The 15,366-nt window shown below is 41.9% G+C and overlaps 1 protein-coding gene across 1 annotated transcript in view; it reads right to left on the bottom strand.

Moving 5' to 3' along the window:
* Positions 1 to 13,933, bottom strand: part of LOC120453021 (fatty acyl-CoA reductase wat) — a 28,019-nt gene extending 14,086 nt beyond the window's left edge. Inside the window, exon 1 of the mRNA XM_039637540.1 lies at positions 13,454 to 13,933. The gene's annotated coding sequence lies outside the window, so the exon portion shown is untranslated. The remainder of the gene's footprint in view (positions 1 to 13,453) is intronic.
* Between the last annotated feature and the right edge of the window lie 1,433 nt (positions 13,934 to 15,366).

Here is a 15,366-nt window from a genome sequence, read left to right as displayed (position 1 = left end):
TCAAAGTCTCTGTATCTGTAACTGTGGCTATACAGATGTACAGATGTGTGTGAGTGTGTGTGTGACAAATTTCGTAGGAAATCATTTGCTATGCTCTGTTAAACGATGACTTCTTTGCCACTCCTCGATTCCGTTTGTGTGACGCCCAATTCATTGAGTCTACTGCCTGCGGGTGTAGTTACCCCCTCACCAAAATAAACCCAAGAGCACCCGAATAAACCAATTTCGAAGGAACAAGAACCAGAACCAGATCCAGACCCAGTTCGAGACCCAGACCAAGATGAAGAACAATAAGCGACCCACTGACCCACACACAAAGTGGCACAAAGATGTTTTACGAGTGCTGGCTGTTGTTGTAGCAATTTGTTCATTACTTTTTATCTCTTGCAGATGGGGTGACCTTTGCCCTCGAAGCGAAATTGTTGCCCCTTTTTTTTTCGGACAATTTTCCCCATTTTTCCTGCTCGTCCATTGTATTTCTATTGCCCGTTCTGAGATTTTACCCCATTGTTAATTCATGTGATTGCCAATGCTGTAGTTATTGTTTTTTGTGGCTGCTGCACCCACAACATGAGTGAAAAAAAGCCAAAAAAATATTGCAAAATTGTGTCTGGTCGTGTGGCCACAAGCAGTTTCCTTCAAACATGTAATTATGTACGAACTTTGTGGATAATACATGCACTCAACCCAACGAACCCAGGCTTGAACCCGCCACGCCCCCACGCCCCCCAAAAATGACCGGGGGCGGAATGGATTTTTGGCTCATTTTTATGCTGCCCACAAATTGCATTCAATTTATTTTGCTTGTTGCAAATCAAAAATCTCCATAAAGCAAAATGCTCCCTCCGCACTGTTTGCGGACTGCATAAAAATGTTTAACATCGCATAAAAGTTATTACTTCATTTATTTCAAATGCAAACATTGTTCCCAACCAAATCCGTTTGGGAAAGTTACTGCCGGGTATGGCAGCATAGGAATATACATTTGTTTATCGCATTTAAATTGAGTACATTTTCATGGATCTCTTTTGCATGTGGCGAGTTTTCGGTTCTTACGGCCAGGTAATTTGGAACTTTTTAGAGCTCTTCCGAATGTGATTTCAATTTGACTAATTTTAAACAATTCATTAAATTTTTTGGTTTCGTTCACAGCTGGCTGATGTACTTTTGATTTTTGATAAGCTTTCTTTGGCCAGATTTCACCATACTCAACTGGTTACCACCAATCAAAGCCCACTTGATTCAATAAATTGTAAATGACTTTATGCTCAATTGGAAAAACAGATGAATAAAAAATGTGGCAAATGAAAGGGAAATGAAGTGCTGTGCATTTAGGGCTTATCAAGTGGGAGCTCTTTTTTTGTTACAACCAAAAGCAATTTAAACATCCATTGATACCTAATCATAGCAAGATACCCGCCTGAATGAAACTAATTTAAAGTAGACTGTTCAATAGCAACACTGAAATCAAAAACAATTTCAAGGGTCTCAGATCAGATCACATTCAAAGCCCAGGCTTGTGTTTTTTATTTTTAATAAATACTTAAGCGTAAACCGGATATTTCAATATCCTGCCCACTGGCGTTGGCACACACACACACAGCTCAAGAGGATATATATATTTACACATACATGTACAAATTTATAAATATATACATATATATATATGTAGGCTACTGTGCGGACAGGGTAAGAATGGAAAATGCTCTGGCGTATTTGCATAAGAAAAACTAAGTTGAACCAAAATCAATGATTGCACACTACCCACTACCCACTGTGCCACGCCCCCGAATTCCGTGCTCCGCCCACTTAAATCCTGCGATGAAACAGTAGACGAAGGATAAAAGTGGGCGGCAAGGGGTGGGCCGGTCGCTTTCATATTATTACTTTATGGTTGCCTCCAGTTATGCATACTATAACCATAAATATGCTCCAATGGAGCCAAAGTCAGCTAGCAACAAAATCATACCGAAGCGCAGAGGAGCGGAGCGAAAAATAACAACAATAGAAGAAGGGATAATATTTTGTGTTTGTATTAATGCAGCCCGCATACATATTTATACTATAACTCAGAACAATAAATAGTAGAAGCTGGATTATGATTAAATCGATTACATGGGGAGCTAACGTTGGCCAAACATTCGCTTTGCTCTAGTCTACGTGTGTGTGTGAGTGTGCATTACGCCCCCCCCCGATGGGTCACGCCCACATTCTGCTTTATAGGCCCTAGCTACGCAGAGAAAATCCCCCAAAAAAAAGAGAAAAAAGAGGAAAAATCGTAGTAAAAACGCAATCGAAATAAAGAAGTAAACAAGGAACCCATAAAAATGAGTCTATGACGGGATACATATTCATAAATGCAAACAAATTTGAGTGTGTGCATTGGTGTGCGTTTGTGTGTGTGTGTGTGTGTGAGAGGTCCAGGCAGGCACACACAGATACAAAATAAATACGCAGCACTCGGTTTTCATAACTGAATTGCATGCCCGATTGAATGACGAATGGAAATTGAATGAATCCCCCAGCCAAATGCAATCGAAGATGGGAATGGAAATGGACACGGATCCGGGATGCTGGATGCTGGATGCAGGATACAGGACATCCACATCCACATCCACATTCACATCGATGTCCTGCGCCCTTGATGACCGCTTTTAAAGCTGATATATTAACTTTATCCGCACTCAACCTTCATGCGCAGAAAGCTACAAATGCGATTTTAAAGCCATCGTGTATTCAGATCCGCAACAGAGTGAATTTTTGAGGAGCACTTAAATTGTCAATGTGAAAAGTGCAAAATTACTCGTGGAGAATTGATTAATTCCTGGTTGGCTATTTCATTATGATTCCGTTTCGGAAAATTAACTAGATAACCATCTTAATTTGAAAAGCCAATTTGTGCTAATTGAAATGTTTCAGTCATGAAAGCTCAAACCAAATGAGCGCTATCGTAAACATATTTACAGTGTTAAATAAAGTTTAATCAATACCAAAAGTGGAATGAAATCATTTGAAAACCGAAATTAATATTTATTATAAAATAAGTTTATTTGGCTCAGGTTTTGGTTTGTGTGTCAGCAGCATTGATAGTAATTTAAAATATAAATGCACCTAAACAACTTCACAAGTTCAAGTACTCTTTTGTTAGACTTCTTAAGCAGTTTCAATGGCATCTCCATTAGGCAAGTCACACATCTTAAATCTTCGCTGGAACTATCTAAATGGATGAATGGATGCAACCTCTAGAGTGGCCTCTAGACCTAGACCTCCAATCCCGCCCAATGTTCTCCGAGCAAAACCGGAGCTGCCACAAAAGTCGATAAAAACGCGTAATCACAAACAGACGGTGGACGTGATGGGGAGTTGGCCAGGTGATAATTGGAGCGGGGCGATTCCAAGAGCAGCTTATGAGTTCAATGTTGGGGCACTTGGCAGTTGTTAATTGCAGACACTCCCCGTGCAGCAGTTAGTTAGTTAGTTAGTTAGTTGGTCACTTAGTTGGTCATTAATGGAATCTCGCACGAGAAATTCACCAATTAAAAGTCATGATCAACTGACGCAGCAGCCATCACACCAACTACTTAATCATTATCCAAGCGGACCAGCATCATCCACCAGAAATCTTTAGATTATCGTCGTTATAGCAGCATCATCATCAACAGCATCATAATCAACAGCATCATCATCATCATCAGCTCGTTGTCGTTTCGGTTGGTAACTTTTCGCACTTGGCCAAACTTCCGCTGAAGGCGAACCCTGGCCAAAACTTTCATTGAACAAGAGACTTTGGAATCGACTCGATTCGACTTGCGATTCGAGGCGAGTTGAAAAACTTCAATTAGCATTAATCTTGTTGACAAAATTTGTTTGTGCAAATCAACAGAACAACATCGCCGTCGCACCAACAGCAAAAACAAGAGACTTAAATGCAAAATCAGTCAGTCCGCGTGTTCGCACACATATATTTATAGAATTAAAGTGTACCATGGGCTAGATTCTTGTCTGGATGAGCCCAGAACCCCTCGACCAGCAGCCTTTCACTCGCTTCGAAGTTCGAACCCACAAAGGCCCCTCCAATGGCACATAACACTCATCCATTGGCTCATTCTGCTCCTTGGATTTCGTATTTTGCGGTCCCGCTGCCTCTTTGATTTCATGATTTTCCATCATATAGCCAATATCGTATGTCTGCATGCATTGCCAACGATACTCTACGAAGGGTTACTTCGGCGTTTAAAACTAGTTCAGCAACATTTATCAAGAAACATCAACAGTAATACAACAATGTATTAAAATTACTGCTAAGCTGTAGGATTAAAAACGATTGTCTTTGTGCATAAACAAAAAAGGAAACTGGTTTTCTATTGGCGGTTCTTGACTCCAAGTGTTATTTTTATGATTACTCATCATTAATCGAATATTCTTACAAATAAGTATATACAACTTTATACTGGAGAGCTTTGTTTTGAGTACTGTTTGCTTGTTATAATTTTTTATTTTTATAATTGATTAGGGTATTGCCGTGTTGGGTTCGCCAGCGAGGAGATAGGAGATTCCCTTGTTTGGTTCGCTCTTGTTTTATTCCATTTTATATTATTTTATTGCAGCTTCTCTGCTGCGGCTGCTGGTTGGTGGAATCGGAGCACCCGGAGGCACTTTGCATACGGTTATGATCGCCATGTTATCCGCACTGACCATGGCTTTGGCTTTGGCCCTGCTCCATCGATAGCTTCAGCTGCAGGGCCCAGGGCATTTCCCTGGAAACTGGTCACTACTGGTCAGTGGAACAGCAGTTCTGGCCACTCGCAAATCGATGCAGCTGGGCCGTTGGCAGAGGAGTCTTGTAATGGGCTTAATCGCTTGCATGCATCAACTATGACGAAATGCATGCAGTTGCATGTGTGAATGGAAAGTTAATTCCTGGCAAATCGCTCAACCGGCTGACTAATCAATGGTCAGACATTACCTAATAAATCGATGTTCGGTTTCATCTTACCGGTCGGTCATGCTCGACATGACAATGAAAGTGGGCACTAAGCCAACGAATTACTCAAGTGTTAATTGTAGGAAGTCCGCTGGGATGGGGATGTACTATAGTATGTGCGTATATTTATTTTACCCACTGTTTGCTACCAATTTTGTGGTTGCGGCCTTGTCCGCACCTGAACTTTGCATTTCAGTTTAGAGTACGGAAGCAGTTTAAAATCAATTCTATACCAATTCAATGTACTGATGGAGGAGAAATCACACATAAAATGATGGGCTTTCTTCGCCCATTTCCATATGGAATTCCACGCGAAGGTCGCACTGCAAATGCTGTCACGTAGAGTGTGGAAAAAGCCGGGAGATTTCGAAACTGGGACTGGGTCGCAATTGGTAACCGTGGCACAGGAACCAAAACCGCGCACACGTCGCATTTCGTCGCTGGTTTTCGGGTGCGTAATGCATAACAATGTCACCGCCTGCGAATCGAATCATAACGAATTCGAATTGGGATCGAATCTAAATCGGTATTGGAATCGGAATCGGTAGGGCAGATGGATTCCCAGCAAGATCGATGGCACGTAGGCGGAACCCGTTAGGTCCGGATCGGTTGGCCATATCGGTGGGCATAATTTCACGTGTTCCCCTTCCTCGTCTTTAGGTTGCCATGGGAATCTAGTACCTCAGTGGGCCAGCACCACACCTCCGAAAGTTCCCAGTTCCAAGTTCCCAGTTCGAAGTGGCCGGGCAAACAACTTTTATTTTCACATCTATCTGTTAGATACCACGTACTGTTGGCCAGCGTACGTGCGTTTTGATATTTTAAACAAATATTTAAAACAAATTACCACAGCACAAAAGTCGTATGCAAACGAGTGTGTGAGCTAACAAGGAACTGGGCGGCAGTGGTCTGAAATCTGGGGAACATTGAACATTGAACAAGGATCATACAAAATTGTGGCACTTCGTATCAAAGAAGTATTTCAAGTAGTTAAGGTTTTAGATAAACTATAAAAAAAAACTCTGTGATTATAGTGCTCCACTGGTGGTAATAACTTGTAGCCAAATATAATATACACATGTAACTTACAGCTACTTTAAGCAATTTAAATGAAATGGTTGTCATAGCGCCCCTTAAAGTGACAAAAAATAACAAAGGTATTCAACAAAAACTAATTTACTATGGCTGCTGACATTTAAATGTATTAAATATGTCTTTAAGCCACAAGCTTTGTCGTTGTGTCTTAACTTGGCTATAAATTAGCTGGAAGTTATTCTCGGAAACTACAAAATTTCGTATGTGCCATTTACTAGAGAAATATTGGAAAATACCCAAAATAAATAGAATAATTTACTGACCACTGTTCCTGGTGTTCGTTCCATTTGCTTTTATTTGGCAGTTGGTAGCGACTTGTTGGCTTTTAGTTAGTATCGCTCCGTGCCCATTCATATTTTTATTTTCCCGCTTTTAGCCAGAAAGTTAGTTGTGGTCAGCTTTGGCAAAGCTTTGGCTTACAAATCGAGAAGCTATAGGAAAGTGAGACAACGGTCAATAGTACTCATACGCACCGTATGAAGTGGGAAATGTAAAATAAAGGGGTTTTAGCATGTGCGCCATGAGTTGTGCAAACTATAGTAACAACAAAACCGGAGCCGAAAATCCCCCACAAAATAAGGCAGCAGTGTAAAACGGTCCACGTACGAGAGCGTACGGACTGGGCCAAGTCTTGAAACTGCTGCAACTGGAACTGCTTATCGGGTGGAACTGGAGGAGCCGGGATGGTAGCATTTGGCCAGTTTATCAACGTCTGGAAACTTGTCCCGTTCCCCAAATAAATGCCTCTGCGATTGTCAGGTTGGCAACGTTTCAGCGTGGGGCTAGCTGCTGAAATTATGTCAAACCTGTTTGATTGAAACACTGAAAATTGTCTGCAAATTGTTTTTTACAGCATTGCCCAGTGTGGTGCAACTGTCCGCCGTCCGGGGGGCGGTTTGGAAAAGTGGGTGGTGGTGGGGCGGACTGTTGGACTGGGGGAACTGGGGGACAACGTAACCAATTCGAGCCGATTGCTCTAATGCTGGCTCATTACAAATGCACAACATCAACATTAACGGCAACAACAAAGGATGTCGACTTTTCTACGATTTTCGATTATTTTTGACATTATTTTTGACATAATACTAAAATGTGTGGCTCGCGGCATCGAAAGCTATGGGGAAATGCGTTTTGATTTATAGGAAGTGTGTGCGCCGACTTATTTGATTTCTGTAATTGGGTGATTGCATTCGAGCATTACGCAATCGAAATCAAAAATAGCACAATTGTGTGCCAATCGTCGATGGGAAATCATAATCTATGCTGCGATATGCGACTTAAAGTGACGCTTGTCATATTTATACCATAGTATATCATATAAATTATAATTTTCTTAGTGAACAATGCTCTCCTGAGATGAGTTCTTCACTGAGAGCCGGATTTTATCTATCTATCCCGCCGAAATATCAGTTGGAGTGCCACTCGCAGCAGTAAAACATTCAAAGAGATTCCTGATTTATTTATTTACAATGCATTTTAAAAATGTTCCGTCAAAGAAGCTTCAGTTGCAGTTTTATGGGCTGCATGTGTGTGTGTGTTGGCCAAAAATGCAATCGAATGGGAAATACATATGCATATGTTTCGGCACACAGACACACACACACATGCACATACGTATACATATATTAAATGTATGCAAACTGCATAAATGCTTCCTGAATCGAATTTAATTGTATCTGGTGTCTGCATGCTGCACTCGCATCTGTATCTGTATCTGCATCTGCAAGTGCAGCTGCATCTGTATCCGTATCGCTATACGAGTATGTATCTGTATACGCCAGTGAGCGATGTTGTCTATCCATCTCGGCGAACTCCCAATCCCACTGCCCCCGCAGCTCCCCCCTCTTGCGGCTTTTTGGTTTAATTGGCTGCGGGAATATTCCATGTGATTACTTAATGAGCCCCAACTTATGTTTACTACGCGAAACATTGGTTCGCCCCGGTCGGTTTGGTTCGGTTTCGGTGCACAAAAGTTAAAAGGTTAACAGTGCAGTTGGTGGCTGGCTGGTCGAGAGAAGTGCAAAAATTAAAAAAAAAAACAAAAAAAAAAAAAAGCCGAATTATTCCACAGCCGAAGCGCACAACAATTGTGGGGGCGTGTGCACGTAGTTTATTATTCAATTACGCATTCATTAAGGTACATAATTAATAATTCAATTAAAGGTAGCACTGCGTAGTGCATCAATTTGTGGCAATGTTTCCCTTATTACTCATTTTCACGCACTCTGCATTCGCACTTACATTTCGATTCCGCAGAGCTCTCCCATCCGTGACTCACCGCCGGAATCATGGGTTAACTGTTCGGCAATGGGTTAAACCTTAGGGTTCTGCTCCACTGCAACTCTAGGAAGTGGAAGTGGAAGTGGGCTGAGATTCGAGCCACTGGCTGCGGCATGCGTGACTTTCGATTGAAATCCAATAGCGAATCTTACAGTTTATTGCCTGCCAAATGATGCAAATCATTTTTCAGTATCTGTAGCTCGGTTAGGATGACTTGCCAAAAGTCTGGCAAAAATATTCCACTTCGCAAATCAAATCTCAATTGGAATAATTCAATTAATATTGAGTTATGAAGTTGTCATCAAGTGCATTTGCGCTTGAACTCAAGATTACAAGGGGTTTCCATGCGATTTAAAAGGAAATTAAGACCCTAGAATATGTCTGATATATTTCCGCATAGCTGAATGGTGAGTTAAATAAATGGATACTAGGTAATTTAGTACACATTAATATGGAATCCGAACCCAAGCAGATATTGAATATTCTATGGATGAAAGAGGAACTCTTCCTCCTCCACACATGAGGCACATACTCCTATGATGCCCCATCCTAACTAAGGCGCCACCAAAGGTGAAGAGGTGCTCCTGAAAACGCTGAAATAAGCGACAGCAAATGCCTGACCTAAGCCACCATCTCAGTTGTAGCATATTCAGCGTCTCTGGGCCGAACTGTAATTTATGTCTTTATGGCACATTACATTCAAGACAACTCACTGGCTTTACAACCTGTTGGAGTAAGTCTTTTACGGCCCCATCAGCAGGAGATCAAAGTCAGGCCATGGTAATGACCTAGTTGACTGGGCTGGCAGACCTTTTAGCCAAGAGCCAAGAGCCAAAGAGCCATAGCAGCCACGCTTTCATAGCGACATGCATAATTAAAAAGCCGTTACAGGATGTACACGGTCAGGGTTTATGTTTAAATGGCCATGCTGAATTTATGGGTCCGCTCTTAATTGGGCTGCAAACGTTGACAAACAAACAAACAAAAATTGGCAACTTTACGTGCAAAGTTTCGGGCCACGTTCATGTTCAATGCCGCTGGTCTGCCGCCGAATTGTGTTGACCTTTTCGCGTAGTTTTAGCCAGTTTGCCAGTTGGCCAGTTAGCCAGTTAGCCAGTTAGCCAGTTAGCCAGTGGGCAGGTGGAAAAAGCAGCAAAGATTCTGAGAGAACCAGAAAGCCTTGCCCAAATCCAGTCAGTCGAAGTCTCAACCCAAACCCAAGCTCAGGCTCAGGCTCAAGGCGGTCAGGTGCATTTATCGCAATTAAACACTTGTTGCTGCCAAAGCAAAGCAAAAGCAGCGAGCAAAAAGCCAAAAGCAAAGCTGCCACCGCAAAAACAACGCCACATCTAACAAGAAGCGAGGCAAGATTAATACGTGCATTACGGCCGGGCCACGATTTCCACAACGATTCAACAACGATTCCACAACGAGCAACTAACAAATATACAAGTATATACTATTAGATAGCTGTAGATATCTATATGGCAATTGGGATTTGCTTAGAATGCGACAACCGCCGGGCCCCAAATAAAAGCCAAAGTGCTGACCTTGTCAGTGGCTACAATGCTACCAATATTACCAATACAACTGCTTTAGTACCACCACACCACACCAATGTTGCTTTGGAAATCGATTGCACTGCTGAATCTCGAGTGGTTTTCCTTGTGTTTGATTTTTCAATTTTTGCATCACAAAGCGTGAGCACACACAGGCCAAGCGGCGATTTTGATAGAAGAGGGGCGATTTTCATATGCCTGAAAGCGATTGCATTTATTTCAAATTGTATTAATATTGTTAACATGGGAAGTTTGAGCAACAATATAATTTAAATTCTCCTCCACCCAGATGCACCAATAAAATATACAGATAATTGCACTGTTTGGGTTAACCTCTTATCAATGGTTCATCTATGGTTAAAGAACATTCCATTTAAATCAACTGGCTGTCACTCAGATTGGGCGAATAAAACCACTGGAATTTTACAATTATATATATTACAGCGTTCGTTAAATAATTAATAAGTGTAATATGAAACATATCAGAGCAGCTACATGTGTACTTTGCCAAATATAATTACACTAATTAAATGAGCATGCAGAATTTAATATGGCAGTTTTCAAATGCACTGGTACAAGTGTAACATTTTCATCTACGTACAAAATACATATGTAGATTATCTGACAGGAAGTTTTTTATTGGCAAATGGAAAAGCAAGCAAAAATAGTTGAAATTGACAAAATTTGTCTATTGAAACATGCCTTTATTGAGGAACGTCGCCACTTGACAGATTGAAAAATGTGCAGATAGCAGAGGTGCAGATGCAGATGCAGATACAATGCAAACATTACTCAGCCGCATTGCTCGGCTACTAAACAATTTAAATGAAGATGTTCCCAATTGAATTCATGGTCAGGCGGTCGATGAGTTATTTATGCATACTTAAACACGCCTGCAAAATGCAAAGGCGAAGAGCGCCTTTGGCTATCTTGGCCATTTGGACGCTTGGCTGTTTTGGCTGTTTGGCTGCTAATTCGCAGCAGAAGCAATATTCGCACATTTATCGATTGCAAATCAATTTCGTGCAATTGCACATCTCACGTAATGCCAGCCCCTCTTGGCCAGGTCGAAACGCAGTACCTCTGGCTCTGGCTTTGGATTTGGATTTGGCTTTGGACTCGGATTCGGATTCGGGTTCGAATGCGGCTTGGGCTTCAACTGGCTGCAATGCATCGCTGCCGGATTACCCCTCGATTAATGCTGCGTGCATACAAATTGGCGCATTTACGTTCGCCTTCACCTGCTATATGGGAATCTGGAGGGGTCTACCCTATCCACAAGATACAGATACAGGTGCAGATACAGATACAGATATAGATACAGCTACAGCTGCATATACAGATGCAGATACAGACACGCGCCTCGTTAGCCAGCAGCCTGAAGTCTTGAGGCGTTTGCTTTCCTTTTGGCATTCAGCAGGCAGTTGGCCAAATTGCATAAACAACATCGCGGTGCGAAATGAAAACTGCGCAAAGTGCGAAATATAAATTACATCGCTAGCATTCGCATGCAAATTCCGATTCGGATTTCAATTCAAAAACATTGTAGCACGTTGAAAGTGGCAAGTGGCAAGTGTCTTCCGGTGCAATCCTAATCAGCATGACTGGCCCAGTGCCAGTCACACTGCAAATCCCATCCCAGTTATCCCATTCCATTCTTTTGCTGGCTAGATAGAAATGGCAAAAAACGAGGCGAGGTGACAACATAAGCAGACTTTTCGCGGGATTTGTCAAATATTTGCGCAACGCTGCGCTTATCCATTCCAAAAAGGGGGAAAAAAATCCTGCAAATCTCTGGAAAGGGAGATCCAAAACTGCAGTGTCGAGTCCCAAAAAAGCCCGGAAAACGCAGACTCCACAACCCCAACTTTTTTGTGTGCGCCTTCACGCCTCTTGGAAGGCGGGCAAACTTTTATTATTATTTCATTTTTTTTCGGCTCGCCCCGCCTCGCAAGTTCAAAAAGTTTAATGCTATTTGACTTTGATTCAATGTTTGCATTGTGCCCGGGCACATCATCGATTATTTTCCACTTGACGCCCCTCGTCAGCCCACTGAACATGGAACATGGCCACCAGAGGCACCAGCACCAGCAGACGCCATCAGAAGGCATCCATCCACCCACGGATCCCCTGCGAACTCACATCCCAATCTCAATCCCAATCCCCATCCGAATGCGAAACCGAATCGCAGTTGTTTGTGGTGGACAAATGAAATATGTTTGGCCGCATCAAAAAGCCCTGGCACTGACAATGCCCCCGACTACGAGTATTTTGATAAATTGCGAATTAATTGAATCGCTATGACATGAAGTTTAGCACTATTTTCTCGTGCCTCAATTAAAGAGTTTTCAGCTGGGTTTTTCCAGCACAGATACTTATGTAGATACTTTAATTGCATCCTTGAGGGCTATTTAATTGTGGCACACAAATCGATTTTTATATTCCATTTCATTTCAGCACGACATGATTTTCTCATGCATATTTCATTGAATACATTTCATTGCCATTTAAATTTGGCAAACCAGAGAATTTGTTTAAAGGGCTTCGGGGCAGTCACTCTTTAAATTCTTTATGAACTTTAATTTCCAAATTACATCGCTTAATGCACTTGTTAAATCCGGATTTTAAATGGCTTCTAAAGCTGAGTAAAATTGCACATTTCTGCATGGCTTAAAAATGATTTACGTAATATAATAATATTTAATTCATGACAATTTTATTGAATTTGGAAATCCTCCGACATTTCACAGAAAACTCTTGCAAATCTTCTAAATATTTAATTCCACTTCTGGCATTTTCGTTTCTTTTACAAAGGTGGCAAAAAAGATACATATGTATATACTTATATAGGCAATACAACTTCATAAATATAAGCATTAACTCATTTCTTTTATAGCCAGCAGATATTATGGCCAGAACAATTACTCACGGAATTGTACAACGAAATGTCACAGATAATATTATTTATTCTGCTCAATTAGTGAGCTGCTAAATGGGAATTTAATTATTGATCGAACTGCTCTCGATCCAGTATGCAGTAATGAATGTTTTTCCCAATCTAATCAATTATTTTTTGGGTTTGGCCAAATGTTCGTATGCAAACCCGTTTGAAATGCACAAAGACCACGGCGGTAATATAATAATCCAACTGGCGATTATCGATTCTTTGGCAGCCGTAACTCTCATTGCAATGGCAAAACAATGAATTATTTCCCAATTGCCGGACTTGGTTTGTTTGTGTATTATATTTGGGAAATTCAATGAAATTTCACACATTTTTTTTCGTAAATGCCTGTGTGCTGGCAATTGACTATGAGCTTTTTGTCGGCCCCTCCTGGACCTGCGGAGCGAATACAACTAGTTTTGGGTATTTTTTTTTAGAAAGCCATAGACACCACCACCATTAGCAGCAGCAGCACCACAATTACAAGCACCACCGCTGCCTAGCACATACGTAATGGCATTTGTCATACGATTACCAGGTATACGGATACCAGAGCAGATTGGCTATAATCCCATGTAATTCAAGACTCACCGATTTGCTGGCTGCACAATACAACACACAGATCAAACGCCCACGGATTTCGATTTTCGAATTCGCTTTTCGATTGCGGAGTGTGGATTTCCACAAATTGCTGTCTAATTAGAGGGCTCGTTAATCTGCCACACGAATCTTCCTCGCTGGCACACAGGGATATATCTCTCTATCTCTTTTGGTTTTCTATTTTGTATTTTCTGCAGTTGCCACTTTCGAAATGTATAAATTCTCTTTCCAAACGCGCTTTTAACGGCAGCACGCGCTGTTGCACAAGCGATGCCAAAGTTAGTTGCAACAGGTGGAAAAACAGGGAGCGCACAGCGATCCGAACCGAATCGGATTGTATGTATATCCAGCGAACTGAGTCCCGTGTTTGAAAACTGACTTTTGAAGTCGAGACGAGGCAATGCGATACTATGCGAGCGTTACGCGTTCCAGAACCGCGCTGCCAGGCAGACGAAAACAGACTCAGCTCGATCGCGGCTCGCAAAAACCACAACACCTGACGGCGGCGGCTCGTTCGGTGGATCAGCGCAGTTCAGCGGCTCAGTGGTTCACTTGGCGGCTCAGCGGCTCAGTGGCTCAGTGGCTCAGCGTTTTGGTGGCTCAGCGGCTGGCAGCGACGGCGACGTCAACTGCGACGGCGACCGCAGCGTTTGGTGGGCGGTAAGCCAAACTCAAAAAAAAATCAAGTCAAATTGAGTGGCGCAGTTTGGACTGGCGATTGAAGTGTACATATGCACACACTAACTTTACCGCACCTGCGGTGTTATGATCCAATTTTATGGAGTCTCGTAAATCTGGAGCATTTGAGACTGAGGAGTATGTACATCAAACTCCACTTAGGCGCTGGTCACTTGGGTTAAAATGCCGCCAGCGACTAAATTCCTAACTTGCCATTCATACTATTAAGTGGGGCATTTTGAAGGTTTCCAGCATCTTTATTAATCAATTATCAAAACGGGCGGGATTTTTCTCACTCATTATTCTTATTTCCTTATTTAGTTGAGTATTAAAATGAAGTATTCGCTTACCCAATTTAGACTAGTAGTAATCTTATCCAAGGGGAGATGACTAATGCTCAAAATTAGCAAAGATTTCGAGATCAACTGTAAATATTACTCATACGCGTGTTTAAAAAAGATATCGATTGCATTTTCTGATTATCATTATGATTGCTAGAAATGCAAAATCTTTTGTATTGCTTTGCATAATACATATGTTTTGGGTTTATTTTATGAAAGTATTTATAGTTGTTCCTCGTGTGTCCCAATTAAGTTTCGAAAAGTTTTATGAAAAATTCCTTTGTTAATTAAGTGATGTTAGCATATGATTAACTGTCTGACCCCAAGTGATGATTATTTGCTGAGATCTTTGAAACCTTGCCGGCTAATTAGAGACATTCGGCGAACCTGGACCCCGTCTTTATAGTTTGATCTGTCTGACTGGGCTGAACCCACACGGACCTCCGGCTGAGGTGACTCATCCTTCGGTGCAGTGCACATCCGCTCCATCCCAATCCCAATCCCAGTCCGAATCCCAATCGAAATCCCAGCCCAATTGGTATTCCTGCTCCGTTCGCCCGGAGACGTCGTTCGACGTAGTTCGCTCATAAATTTTGCATTTGCTGTGTGATTTTCCTTTTTAGACGCGACAAGATTTCACTGATTTCGCATACGAGTATATCCCGGCATTTATAATATATTCGCCTGGGCATTCTAAGCCGAGTTCAGTGCGGTTCAGTACTGTTCAGCTGTTCTGTTGGTAATCGCAGTGTCGCCATCAATCACGTAGTTCCCAGCATGTTTTGTTGCCGATCCCATCTGTATCTGAATCTGTATCTTGACGCAGTATCTTCTCACACCAGAGCCAAACGATGTCTATGAACTCGAATGTATCTGAATCTGCCT

Source organism: Drosophila santomea, chromosome 3R (genome assembly GCF_016746245.2).
Source record: "Drosophila santomea strain STO CAGO 1482 chromosome 3R, Prin_Dsan_1.1, whole genome shotgun sequence".
NCBI lineage: Eukaryota > Metazoa > Arthropoda > Insecta > Diptera > Drosophilidae > Drosophila > Drosophila santomea.
This window is presented reverse-complemented; position numbering and strand designations above follow the sequence as displayed.